Here is a 15,148-nt window from a genome sequence, read left to right on the forward strand (position 1 = left end):
CAGATCCACGATGTGGTTTGACCAATTCAGTTTGCTATCAATATGCAAACCTAGGTATTTTGAGGAATCTACCCTGGTTATTGTCTGCTCACCTATCTTTACAAATACTTCCTCATCTTTGGATGTTTTGTGGAATTGAATGTAGTTTGTTTTACAGTAATTTAAAATAAGACCATTAATGTTGGACCAGTTCACCGTTTCATTTAAAACCTTATTTGCCATTACCTCAAGTTTATCTAATGAATTATCAACAAGTAGTGTAGTGTCGTCTGTGAAAATGGTGAATCTACAATATTCCGTAGAGAGAGGAAGATCATTTATAAATATAATAAAAAGTAGGGGGCCCAGAACTGAGCCCTGCAGCACTCCACATGTGATGGTACCCCATTCTGAAGTTACTGGGACACCATTTTGACTATCTACTACAACTTTTTGTTTCCTGTTCGACAGATATGTGTTGAGCCATTTCCCTGCTGCACCACTTATACCGAGATGTGCAGCTTTTTGTAAAAGAATTTGGTGATTTACACAGTCAAATGTTTTTGTTAGGTCACAAAATATGCCAATCACTTTCCGTTTTTTTGTTGATAGATTCCAAGAGTTTGCCAGTAAATGCAAATATTGCATCTTCTGTTGACAAACCTTTCTGAAGTGCAAACTGACTTTTGCTGAAGCTATTGTGTTCACTGAGATGCTTAACTGTCCTGGCATGCATTAGTTTCTCTAAAACCTTTGAAAAGCTTGTCAGTAGTGATATTGACCTATAGTTAGCAGTATCTGTCTTATCCCCCTTCATATACAGCGGTTTTACAACTGCATACTTAAGCCTCTCAGGAACTATTCCTTGCTTAAGTGACACATCAAAAATGTGGCAAAGGACTTTACTTACATGGCTGGAGCAGTATTTTAATAATTTGTTAGAAATGTTGTCAATTCCAGCAGAGTTTTTACTTTTCAGGGATTTAATAACTCTTTCAATTTCTTGAACAGTGACTGTTTTTACCTTCATACGTTATACTGGACCAGGTACTCTAGCTTTCAAAAGATTGATGGCTTGCTTCATGGACCCTATTTTTTTCTGTTACTGTTAAAAAATTGTTGTTGAATGTGTCTGCAACCGTTTTTTTGGGATCGCTAACAAGATTACCCCCACTTTTTATTTGGATATTTTCACTACAAACTGCATTTTCCCCATTTCCTTCTTTACAACTTTCCAGATAGTTTTTACTTTATTGCTCAAGTTGTCAATTACTGCCTTCAAGCATATGTTCTTTGCTGCCTGAATGGTCTTATTCAGAACTTTATTGTAGATTTTATAGTGTGTAATCCTACTGTTATCAGCCGACCGCGGTGGCCACGCGGTTTAGGCGCTGCAGTCCGGAACCGCGCGACTGCTACGGTCGCAGGTTCAAATCCTGCCTCGGGCATGGATGTGTGTGATGTCCTTAGGTTAGTTAGGTTTAAGTAGTTCTAAGTTCTAGGGGACTGATGACCTCAGATGTTAAGTCCCATAGTGCTCAGAGCCTCCTACTGTTATCATTTGAACTCCTGGCTGCAGCATATAGTTCTCTTCTTGTTTTACAAGAGATTTTGATGCCTTTCGTAATCCAAGGCTTGTTTCCAGATTTGAACAGGTTTTCTCTCACTGATTTTTTAGGAAATGCTTCTTCAAAGAGGCTTGTAACTTCATTGATAAATATATTAAATTTTGAATTAACATCAACTGTAGCATATACAGGAGACCAGTCCACAAGCCGTAATTGCTCATTAAAGGTTTCAGTGCGTTGTCTGTTTATAATCCTAAATGTTTTCCAAATGAAATTTTCTTTTCTTTGTACATTCATTTGGTTTAGAGTGAGGAATTGCCCTTCATGATCAGAGAGACAATTTATAATATTTTTCATGGTTAAATTATTGCAAATATCCTTATCTACAAATACATTATCTATTAAAGTGCTAGAGGTGGCAGTTACTCTAGTTGGAGTGTCCACCACTGGTACTAAATTGTAACAATACATTAAATGTTCAAAATCTGTCTTGTTTCTATTTTGTGTTAAAAGGTACACATTGAAGTCACCCATAAAAATGTTAGATTTAGTTTCCCTACATAGCTGGGCCAGAAGCGATTCAGTTTGTCTTAGAAATACATTTAGATTTCCAGCAGGTGCCCTGTAAACAGCCAGAACAATAACAGTTGCACTGTCTGCTGTTAACTCAATGCCACACACCTCAAAATGTTGTTCATCACAGTATTTGATTAAATCTAGGGATTTATACACTATATTATTTTTTATAAATATTGCAACACCACCTTTTTCCATAACAGATCTACAGTAATGAGTAGCTAAACTAAAGTTCTCAATCTGTATCATGTGGATCCCACTCATAACGTGATGTTTTGAGAAACTATCAGGCTCACTTTCACACTCGTCTTTTAAATTTATTAGCAACTGGTCTATTTTATTCTTAAGGCTACATATATTTTGGTGGAATAAAGACAAAGTTTGATTTTTTCTCACCTCTGCATTTGCGTGATGTTTGCTAGGAGTGGCTTTTTTCAGTACATTAGTTGATAGTATTGTTTGAGGTGTGGAAAACTCATATTGAACACACGAGAGAGATGCTTCACGCAACTTTGGATCCTCATCTCTCGTGTTACTCACCATAAAAGACGCTGAATTTGTTTCCTGTTGCGTGTAGGACGGGCAATAGTTACCGCTGAATATGTTGTTTTAGCTTTTGGTTCCGCCACTGACGATTCTGCTGCTGTTGAGGATCCTTCTTTTTCTTTTGCTGAGACTGGTCCCATACCGGGACATGGAATTTTTCTGTTCGCTCTATCTCTGTTCGCAAGGATTTCATTTATCATTTTACATACAAAGTTTTTGCCTTCTTAATTTAGATGCATTCCGTGTTTGGTATGCTGGCATTTGTCCAATTTGCCTATATCAAGGACGCTACATTTTCCAAACAAAGAACACATCTGCTTTATTTTAGTGTTAGTTTTAGGAATTTCTTTATTTACACACGAGTGATACATTAGATCATATCTATGTGGTAATGTTGCAACTATCGTATTTTTTTGTTTACAGTGTTCCAGGAATTTCTTTAGTTCAGTGAGACAGTTATTTGCTTCGTTTTTCGCAACATCATTTGCGCCCGCTATACACACGACATAGTAATTTTTTCCCGACATTTTGTCTTGTAAATCAACATCAATAATGTTTTTTGCTGTTGCTCCTGGCTTCACAAAACCTGTTGCGTCGTATTTCGTGTTTTCTTTGAATAGTCTCGTCATTTTTGTGCCGTGACTGTCCGTTAAAAATAATACATTACTTTCGTCTTTGCACTGTTGTACGTTTTGACTGATACTGTCTTTCTCATTACTACGTGCAATAGATGTCCCATTATTATGTACAATTGATGGCATGCTCAATTTCGCACCATCGTTGTTTGCGTTAATGCTGAACTCAGCGCCTGTATCACCATTCTGATTACAAAGTTTGTTCAAAAGTTCATCTTCCCTTACCGATGTTAGGCGTAAATCCGTCTCTTCACTCACGGAAAGAACTTGAAATTTGTTTTTAACTGCCAACTGTTTGGTGTTTTTACTCCCTGGTGATGCTTTCTTATCCACACCTCTGTTTTTATATGGTATATTTGTCCACTCGTTAAGAGTTTTTTTTTTGCGGAAGAGAACTTGCCTTTTGTTTGACTAATGACTCACTTATTTCTTTTCGAAGTTCTGACATCTCACTACTCAATACACTGACGATTTGCTGAAGGCTAGAAATACACTCATTTAATTTCATAATTTCGTCCCTACACTTCACACACACTGTACTTTTACCGATATTATTTTTGTTTTTCGCAGGAACACTACTCACTTGTACACACAACATCTCCGCCATCTTGATAGGTCCAGTAAGCTGATAACTTACTACTAGGAACTTCAAGATTGTCCATCTTTGAGTCTCTTGAGGCTTTTACTGCTGATGTTTCATTAGTGACATTTTATTATAAGAAATCGAGCCGAGGCTGATGTTTTTGCGATAAATCTTCAATACTTGCGCTGTTGCCTTGAAACAACGTACCTACTGCAAGTACGCAGTCTCTTGAGGCTTTTACTGCTGATGTTTCATTAGTGACATTTTATTATAAGAAATCGAGCCGAGGCTGATGTTTTTGCGATAAATCTTCAATGCTTGCGCTGTTGCCTTGAAACAACGTACCTACTGCAAGTACGCAAAATACAACAAATCAGTATGCCATCTGTCACATGGAACATGGCTGCCTGTATTAGGTGACCATTCATGTACACAATGAGAAATGCGTTTATTAAGACTAACCTCCTTGTACTAAATGTAAGTTACTAGAGGTACTGTGGCTACCCTTCTTCCAGATATGCTTTGGCAGACGCACCTGGATGAGGGCATACTGAAATCTGTCAAACATGTATTTAACGTGTCTTATACTATAAGAATATCGTAACTTATGTGCTATTTACAAACACTAGCAAATTGAGGATTCCTCGAAAAGATATAGTTTACTGCCATTGGATGTCCGATAATGATTTATCGGCATTTTTCACAGGACATATGACAAGGTTACATGAAGTAGTGGCTGAAGAGGTTGAATAGTGATTACAATTCTGGTTGGTGTCCTGCCATGGGCAAAAATTTTCTTATTCATCATGTTTCTAGAGGTTCTGGGACTGGTCTTTGTTAGTAATTTACAAGTTAAGCATGGAACAAGTAAATGCAACTCAAAATTCAAAACACATTGATTAACTGTCAAACTATTACTCATTCTCAGAACAAAAAACATAAAAAACACTGACACATGTTAGGAGGAATTAAAAGGTGATTTGTTTTAGGAGACTTCTTTTCTACACAAGAATGTCTTCAAATAAAGTACATACTGGTGCAGGTGGTATAGGCAAATTCTCACTTGTGCTTTAGCTACTTTCAGGAGCAATGGGAGAAGTTTGGTTTCCTGGCAGTGAACCATAATTTTTTCCACAAATTAGAACATACTTCACACATACAGCACATCCCTTAGCAGTGGGCATGCTTCTCCTTAAGCGCTTTTTGTAATATGTACCAGTATGTAAGTAATAGGTACCGGTATGTAGTTCATAAGTTCTCATATTCAGAGAAATAAAACACAGTAATAGCTCTAATTTTATGCACAGTTTAGACCACTTCACACAACCAGCACATTTACTTAGCAATAGCTGACCTCGCCACACTTCGCTGTAGCTCAGTCTACTTAAATGGAAACGAAAGAAAAGAGGAAGCACATGTTTCTAATATGTATCAGATTTGGATATATGTCCTAATCTCAATCCCTCCTCTGTACATATTCGCCTCCCCCCTTTGTCCATTTCCTTCTCCTACTCCCTGTCTCTGTCCATCACATCCACCCCCTTCTCTCTCCATCTCCTCCTGTCCCCTCCCTCTTGCCCTATCTCAGTCCATCACTTCCTCACCCATTTTTCTGTCCGTCCTCTCCTACCCGTACCTATTCGTTTACCATCTCCTCCTGCCCCTCTCTCTGTCTGTCACCATTTTAACATTTTCTCTGTCCATTTCTTCCAACCCCTATATCCATCTCCTCTCCCCTCTCTGGCCCAGAGCCTTGTTTATTGTTATTGCCAATTCAGATTCTGTAGTAGTAGTCTAATCATAAACCAGTCATCCATAAATACAATTTTTCTGTTTGCTAACAATATTTCTTTTCTGTGTACTATACACATACAAATTAAGAAGTATGTAGTCTATATGTATCTAAACGTTTATTACAGTAACATGTAAAACTCTGAAGTAAATTGGAAAGGTGCATTTTGAGATTTTTGGTTGAAATGTTTTCCCTTTATATATTATACATATATTTTTCTATTATATGTATTAAAATATACTGTATTAAAGAATTAGGTCCCAAAAACAATATCACATTAGAATTCTACGTTTTGTCAAAATTTTAAAGGTATCAGTCAAGAACTTTCAGAGATTAACGATTCTGAACAAACCAACATTTATATTTTTATAATGTTTCCCCATCTTATTACATATATAACCAGATGACATTCCAGTAGGTATATAAAACACTTTAGGTTTTGATAACCTAAATAAATTGGAGGATGTTAACAAGACTTTCATGAATGAATTTTACCTGCATAGCAAATAGCACCAATGTCTATACACTGACTGGCAATTTACTCAAATGAACTTGCAAATATATATAGTACTTGTCTCGTAAACACAATGCCACAAAATTGCAGAATTATCTACATATTATATACATGACTTTATAACACTATGTCATCATATTTTTCAATATATAGTGTGCCTCATATCAATATGAGATTCATAATTATACATTTGTTGTACATTACTACTAAAAGTAACCTGTCCTCCTTTCTCTTTCTCTTTACATCCATAGCACAATAGCTGTTACTATAACTCAAAGCATATAATAACATAAATAAAACAAGGGGAAAACATGTAATATTCAAGTTTTGCTATTATTGCAAATTGTAGACAGGTGATAGCGACCCAGAATCAAGTGACTAGACCAGTTCGACAATGAGAAAATGCACAGTATGCTATGCTCACTCCATAGATATACACTATCAGAACAAAAATTAGTACACCTGGAAAGACATCGTTGATTTTGCCTCACTATCGGCATATGCCACGTGGAGGACAGTAAATGTTCTGATAATGGTTTCAACATCATCTGCCAACAGATAGCTTAGAGACATAGCTACCAGAACACCATCATGTCTATTCTTTAATAGTGAATGCTCACAGCCAGAAGGCCCAGTACGAGACAAACATGTGAAACAAGCAGGCAACCAGGCCATGGAAAGACACTCATCTTTCCTCCAGTCAAGTGAGCTAGTTTGAAAGGAGTCAAACTGTGGCCTTCTAAGTGGTGGGATGGTCCTTTCAGAGAACAACCACAAAAGTAGGATGTGCTGCGTCAGTTGTGCAACGATGGTGGCATAAGTGGTGACGTGAACATTCTCACATCTATAGATGAGCTTCTGGATATCCACACAGCACAAATGCCTGCCAGGATCGTCATATTGCAAGGGCAGCCGTTGCAAATCACACAGTTGCCCCAGTAGAGATAAGAGGACTTGTGAGATCAGATGCGTCAACACAAACTGTTGTGAACCAAATATTTACAGTGGGACTATGGGCATGCACACCTCAAACTCGACTTCCACTCATGCCATAGCATTGTCGTACATGGCATGACTGGATGTCATCAGAGGATCACTTGGAAGTTGGAATGTCATGCCATGAACTTCTGTGATAAAAGCAGATGCTGTTGCATGCAAGTGATGGTTGTTCATGCATATAATGTAGACCTGGTGAGTGCTATCTTATAAGAGTGCACTTATGCAAGATGCAGTGGCTCCACTCCAGCCTCATGGCCTGGGGTGCAATAAGCTATAATTCTCGTTCACCACTCAGTACATGCAGAATGTTGTTAGAACTTTTCCTCTACCATTCTTACAAGGAAGGTGATGGAGCTCGCCTGCACACTGCCTGTGAACTCAATGTGCTCTGCAAGATATGCAGCAACTTTCCTGGTCAGCACGATCTCCAGACTTGTCTTCAGTTGATCATTTGTCTGATGATGGGACGAGAAGTGATTCTTTTGACTTGTTAACCAACTCTTACAGAACTACATGAACAGTTTGAGCAGGCATAGCATAACTTACCCCAGGATAGTATTCGACATCTGCACGATTGATTGGATGCCAGTACTTGAATTGCAACCCCTAAATGCTACACTAGATAGTAATATGGGTGTTTTAGCATGGGCGACATCTGGTACCTCAGAACCACTAGTGCAATAATTGATCAGTAAATATAATCATTTCATGTACTATGTATGCAGTATCACAACAGTAAATCTTGAGTGGGTTGGAAATCTCCAAAAAGGTGAGCTAATATTTTTTCCACCAGTGTATATACTCTATGCATATATATAAATAAAGGTATGTTGCATTAAGTGCCACATCATTTTGATGTCACTTCCTGGTAAGTTGAGCATGGTGCTAGCTTCTGTCGCTACAGAAGCTCTTTGCCTGGGAAGCTGCTCACTGGCTAATAGCACAGTGAATCTCATTGATGGGAATGAATTTTATGCTCAGGATATAAGAACTCCTTAATCGTGGCATTAACACAATCTAGTTTGATCTGGCAACACCGCACTCTCCGCTGTTCCTTGGTCCTCTTGTTTAGAAAGAAGCATGACTGCTACAGGTATTTGTCAAATACATATAAAAGTGATGTGGAGTTTGCCTTATTTGAACAGAGTTCTGCAGTATTTGTCACTACATATTGAAATATCCGTTGAGCCAAATATTTTACTGAATTTTAGAATTGGTATTTTGAAACATTTTCACAAGTTAAGATTTAACTGCCAATTTCAATGCACATTTAACCAGCATCATGCATAAATGGAGTTTAGATTTCTCCAGACGAGCACATAGATTTGTTGACTGACACCTCACAATAATGCGTCAGGACACTGATATGCCAAAGGCTCTCAACGACCTGTTCCTTTTCCTTTAAATCTCTCACTCCAGGCCACCAGCGTTACTCTCAAGGGGCAAGAGAGGCTCTCATAGTCTACACAATCTAAAAATTTCATATTTTTTGCATGGCTCCAAGTTTCACCTTTTTACTGACCATACATCCTTGGTTTCCTTGTTTAATCCTCTCACTTGCTAGCCTGAGAAGTCAGTACACCACCTGCAACACTGGGCATGTTCTTGTTTTGCTACAATTACAAAATCTATTTTTGACCGAGTCTAAACATGCCAAGTCCAAACACGCCAATTCGGACACCTTGTTCTCCCATCCTATGGGTCCTGATCCCATCTTTGATTGGGAAGAATTGCTTTGCTTTCATCTTGATACTGAAATGAAGGCCATTGTTGAGGGCTTTCCAATTAATGAGCTTGTGCAGAGAAGTTGCTGTTTCCTGTTCTCCAACAGGTGGTATGGTTTGTTCAACAGGCTGGCCAGATAAACCCCTGAGTTGGACTTTGGACTCCTTATGCAACTACTTTCCCTTATGGAATCATCTCTCTGCTTTGGATGTTGTTTTGCTGTTGTCCATTGAAAACACCTCTCTCAGAATAGTCATTCCTGCCACGTTACAGCCATTGTTCTACGCCTTCTCCACTAGGGCAATTTCATGCACCAAACTGTTGAGATAAGACACATATTTTTTGGCCATGGATTGATGGCGAAATTGTCTGTTTTGTCACGGCTTGTGAGCACTGTGCCCAACAATAGGAAGCTCGCACGGCATCTCTGTCCCCCTGAACTGCTCCATGTCAGCCCTGGGAATGCATTTTCCTGGTTTCCATACATTCTCGAGTGTGTGTCAATGTCAGCCGAGGTCACAATTTGTATGCTTTTGAAGGTTTTTCTATTGAGGGGGTTGCCTTGTGCCTTCATTTCCGATAATAGACCACAGTCAATTTCTCACACCTTTCAATTGCTTTGTTCCCATCTTGGCATTTGTCATGTTATGGCTCCGCCTTCCCAACCTCAATCAAATGGCAATATGTAACAATTAATGTGTATGTTCAATTTTCGAATGAAAAAGTCTGTTATGGATTCCTCACCAGACAATGCTCTTCTCTATTTTCTGAGCACCTATCACTTCACACCTATGTGGGAGTGGAGTCTAGCTGTGTTGTTCCATAGCTGGCACCCACGCACACTCTTCCACCTTCTGTGGCCTGCGCCACACCTGCCGCGATCAAGTTCGTGTGGTCACTTGGTGCTGTGGTCGCCAGTGTGGGCACCACAATTTGGTTGTCAGCCAAAGCAAGTGGACACCAAGCCACTGCTGGCGCTGGCACTAGTGGAGCACTACTTTGATCAGTTGCACCTTCGGTCACCACCCAAAATTACCGATTCATTGGTATGGCACACGCTGCCACACCCTGCGTCACCATCCTCTGCCTCAAGCCCTTCATCGCCTGATGTGGGGGTGTCCCTGTCCAACTGGTTGCCTCCTCCATGTGCGGCAACCTGGGGTTCCAGCTTGCCGGCACAGGGCACCAACACATCTCTGGCCTCAGGTCCACTGCCACAGCCTGTTGTTCTGATTGGGTTGCCTCCACCGGCACCTTGCCATCATTACTGCTGGGTCCAGCCCTGTCTCCTTCACACTGGGACCACTGGCAATGACAGAGATGGTGATGGCACCCTCCCTCCAAGTGCTGTCGTTAGGCATAGCGCGGGCCACTTGCCCTCAGGTTTACCGCACCTCCACACCCCTGTGCTTTGTTGCCACTGCAGCACATTGGCCCACCACTGCTGTTGGTACTGGCCACCGTTGCTCCTGATCCAATGGATGTCTCTCTCGTCAAGCTACCAGTTTGTCCCTCATGTCCTGGGCACCCTCTTCGGACGAGGGACAGGTGTGCTGTATCCTGCTACTAGTACATGTGAGTGTGTCAAGTGTAGTGTTACCGTGCATGTGAACTGAAATCAGCCAAATGTATCAGTGCAATCTGGCCACTAGAGATTGCCTGTACGAAGCACTCACACAGTGCTGCACGACTTGCACCTATGTACGTGTGGAGCAGTGCTGACTCATTTTCACTATTTTCTTTTAGTCTCTACTGCTCACACGAGTTGTTTGTGTCTTGCTAATGTTGCACCTTAAGTATGATCCTTTTGTCTCATAACATGTAGTCACGAGAGTCTTATTTTCGTTATTATTCAGAGGTTTATGAATAAAGCCCTATTTGTGTTACTTAGATTGGTTTTGTGTATTGCTTTGTTTCTACACACCCTTAATAATAACTTTTGCGGGAAAAAAAACTGTGACAAATTTTATATACTGGTCTATATAGGATTGTAAGAGTACCCCAAAATGGAAATTATCCTCTGCTTATCATAAATGATAAAATAAAGGGATTACATTCCCATCAGGATTTTATTTCCACAAGTAGTTGATCTTGTTTCTGTATATGTAGTATTCATGTTTAAATGTACTTATTGAAGGGGATTGGTAGCTAGTTAACCAATAACGTCTGCTGGAACCATGAGTTCAAAAGAAAAGAGATATGCCTTAGTAACGTTAAGGAAAGGGACATGTTAATGAGACTAATATTTAGGCACTCACAAGAGGCAGCATCCTACAAACAGATGTTTGGGTGTACATAGTTCTTTTCTGACTATTAACCTACTTGTCACACTGCTGCCTTAACCATTTGGATAGTTGCCAATTTATGTACACAAATGTAAATATTAGTTGTAAAGATTATCACTACTGAAATTACTATATTAGACTTAAAAAAAAAGGAAGAGGCTCTAACTAAACAGATTATGTACGCAAAATATTACTAGTGTCACTCATATCAAAGCTACGTACATATTAGGATACGAGAGTAAGCAGGCTTTGAATGAGTACTGTATCTTGAGTTTTTACAAGATATTAGTATATATTCTACTCCACTTTCGAGTCTTTACATATTTTCCTTTTCTTCGAATTTTGATTTGGTTTGGCACTTCGTACACCTTCCCAAAACAATATCTGATGAGTCAGAACAGAATTGCATATAGGAAGCTAATAAATAAATGTAAATATATCTAATTAGCAGTCAACAGGCAAGGATCCTATAAGGAGATATATGTTGATATTTATTTTGTGAACACACTTCCTAGTTACACTAAAATAAAAAACTTGGAATTTGTGTGCAGGAGCATGGTCTATAAATAATGTAATGATACTTTGTGTTATAATGAAATGCGACTTGTGTTATAATGAAATACAACCTCAAAAAGATTACTGTGTTACTAAATACAACACAGTGTTATTACGGATGACAGAATTAAAATGTTGGTGTATGCTTTGCCCTGATTTCATACCTACCTGGAGATGGACTTAACCACTCGCTGTGCATGCTAAGGCATTTACAAAATAACTAATCTTGAGTGAATGGAGACAATACTGGAATGGAGACAATACTGAGCCAAGACAAAACAATGAACTTGTGATCCAACAGTATAAAATTGAAATATTTCTCACATTAAACAGGGATCCATTTGATATAATACATGTATACATACACGTGTATCTTTTTTCTATCTATGTAAAATATTATTTACATACCAACACTGACACACTTTTAGTGTGTTCTGTACGGGGTCATGCACTCAGCATTAATGATTATGAGATACAAATGTTTCATGCACATACACTGTTAAACTGACTGAGCCAATTTTGGGAGGCTGGGCAAACTGAATGGATGTTTACACTATATTGCTCTGGCCGACGACCTTCTACCAAAAGGCTGAACACCATGATGAATCCTAACACAGTCTTAAGACATCACCTGTGTCATTCCTTTGGTTTTTACACTTGTGGTCATCCTGCCGCAATGTATGTTCGATAAAGGCACAAAGTGATAAATATGTAAAGCATTTATAATCACAAAAACTGATATTACGAATTTTAAGCTGCTAAGTGCAAGGAACTACGCTATGTCACTGATCACAAAATATTCTCAAATATCATCTCTGAGCAGTGACCCATGTTTTTTCCATATTTACTGTTGGCTAAAGCTTCATATGAGGGACATCAAATCAAAATCTAATGGCTATTTTGACTATAGTAGAAAATGACACTGTGTACCACAATTAATTGAAATGTTAATGCAAAAATGGAACCTTAATAACCAAACATTAACAAATACTTATAGAAAATTATAGTACCATAACTAATTCTACCTGTAATAGTGTAACTAATATGTAATCTTTCTATGTCTAATGAAAAAACACCCTTACGGTGAATTTCAATGGCTACTCCAAGTTGTTCCAACTCTTGTCATAGCCATTCAAAAAATTAATTTTTCAAACAATGGAAACCCCAGGTAGGAATATCAACGATGTAGGAAAAGACAGATTGCTACTTACTGTAAAGAAAACACATCAAGTTGAAGACAAGCGTTATTAAAAGACACATGTAGCTTTCAGCCACAGCCTTAATGAGTAAATGCACACGCGTACAAACGAGCGCGCGCCCACACAGCAAAGCACATCTCAAACAGGCCCGAGATGCTGGAGTTGGCTGTAGTGTGTGCATGAGGTGTGATAGCGCGCGCGCGCGCGGGTGTGTGTGTGTGTGTGTGTGTGTGTGTGTGTGTGTGTGTGTGTGGTGTGTGTGTGTGTGTGTGTGTGTGTGTGTGTGTCAGCGCGCGCGCCCTCGCTTGCTTTTCCTATGGATTAATTTCATTCTTCTTTTATACGAAACAAAGAGAGTTCATTAGAGTCCTATCTATTCCCCTCCACTCCTCCTGACTAGATGCATGTAAGAACATCATGCCAGGGGTTTTGACTACCTCTCATCGTGCCCTGAAATGAGGAATATCCTACCCACTATCCTTCCCACCCCTCCCACTGCGCTATTCCGCCATCTGACTGCACCAGCTGCCCTTCCCTCTCCTCACCATGAGTCTGTATGCTCCCACAAGTAGCATTTTATCACCCCTGCCCCAGCCTCCTCCTCACCCCCAGTGACCAGTTTTCTTCTCCCATCATAAGCTGCTGCTTGCAGTCTGGCATTGGCAGCCAAAGACTATTGTCGTGTGTGTGTGTGTGTGTGTGTGTGTGTGTGTGTGTGTGTGTGTGTGTGTGTGTGTGTGTGTGTGTGTGTGTGTGTGTGAGCCCGTGCATTGTGTAATTCTGATGAATGCCTGTTTGACTGAAAGCTTTGTTTGACAGTGTTTTTGTTGTGCCTATCTGCGAATCAGCATCTCTGCTATACAGTAACAATTATCCTTTTCATAATATTGTCAGATATGATTTACAAAGTTTATAAAATACCAGCTGTTACCCATGTCTGTGTTTACATATTGGTAGTTTTGTTATGATGAGTGATGGTAAATAAGATACAGTACGCACAATAACATCAGCTTCTCTCACGTGCATGCCTGTTAGGGTAAACAAAGCTTGTACTGTGCATCCCCCCTCTCCCCTCCCCAAATGACCCAACTCACAATGAAGCAGCTGTGCAGCATCACTGCATTGTGCTACTGAAGTAGCTATACATTACCTGTGTTAACTATGTAACAAATTTAATAATGTTTTATGTTCACTGGAGTGTACAAAAAAAAGTTCCACTACCTGCTTCATCTTCGTAGGGTTTTTTTTCTGAAGTAGCCAATGTTCTTGCTCAGTGTGCAAGCTATCTCCACACCAAATTTGACTAATTGGTTCAGTGGCTTTAGTCTTGGGAACATAAGTGTTTCTTTCACATTTATACTATTAATATCAAATATTATGTATTGCTTAAAGGAAACAAAGTCTAGAAATTTGTCTTAATTTCTTTATATTGCCTTGATTTCAGTTTGTTTTCATTCAAAATGTTCAAATGTGTGTGAAACCTTATGGGACTTAACTGCTAAGGTCATCAGTCCCTAAGCTTACACACTACTTAACCTAAATTATCCTAAGGACAAACACACACACACCCATGCCTGAGGGAGGACTCGAACCTCCGCCGGGACCAGCCGCACAGTGCATGACTGCAGCGCCTTAGACCGATGTTTTCATTTGTTTATTATTTTTGCTCCTTTTCTCTTTCACCTTCCTTCTCATTTTTCAGGTCTTTAATATACACAGTGAAAACAGCATATAAGACTTTTGCAGATGTTGCAAATGTATCATATTTGTATCTTTGAGCAATAATGCTTTTTCTATTTGATTTTCAACTATAATTTTGCAATTTACAAAAAAGCCTCACTCAACAGAAACATTTCCATGTGACATTATTAAAATAAATTGCAAAAAATCTCAGAAATTTGGGCATGACTTTGAAGATAATTTGATTGTATCAATCCAGAATTCATTTAAGATGATTTTCACTTCTCATGTAAAATTTGACCTCGTCTTCAATTTTTTTTTCCTGCAAATCTTCAGAAATTCAAGTCTGACACAGTCTGCCTTCTGTTCAGTACCAAAATTTCAGGACATACTGTTAATCTTCTTTGTGTGAATTTGCAGTTTAATGTGAATTCTAGATTCAAGCACGAACTCACAGGCTTTAAGTTGTATTTTATGAGTGACTTTTCTCACGACTTCTGTAGGATATCAAT

Source organism: Schistocerca cancellata, chromosome 8 (assembly GCF_023864275.1).
Source record: "Schistocerca cancellata isolate TAMUIC-IGC-003103 chromosome 8, iqSchCanc2.1, whole genome shotgun sequence".
Classification (NCBI taxonomy): domain Eukaryota; kingdom Metazoa; phylum Arthropoda; class Insecta; order Orthoptera; family Acrididae; genus Schistocerca; species Schistocerca cancellata.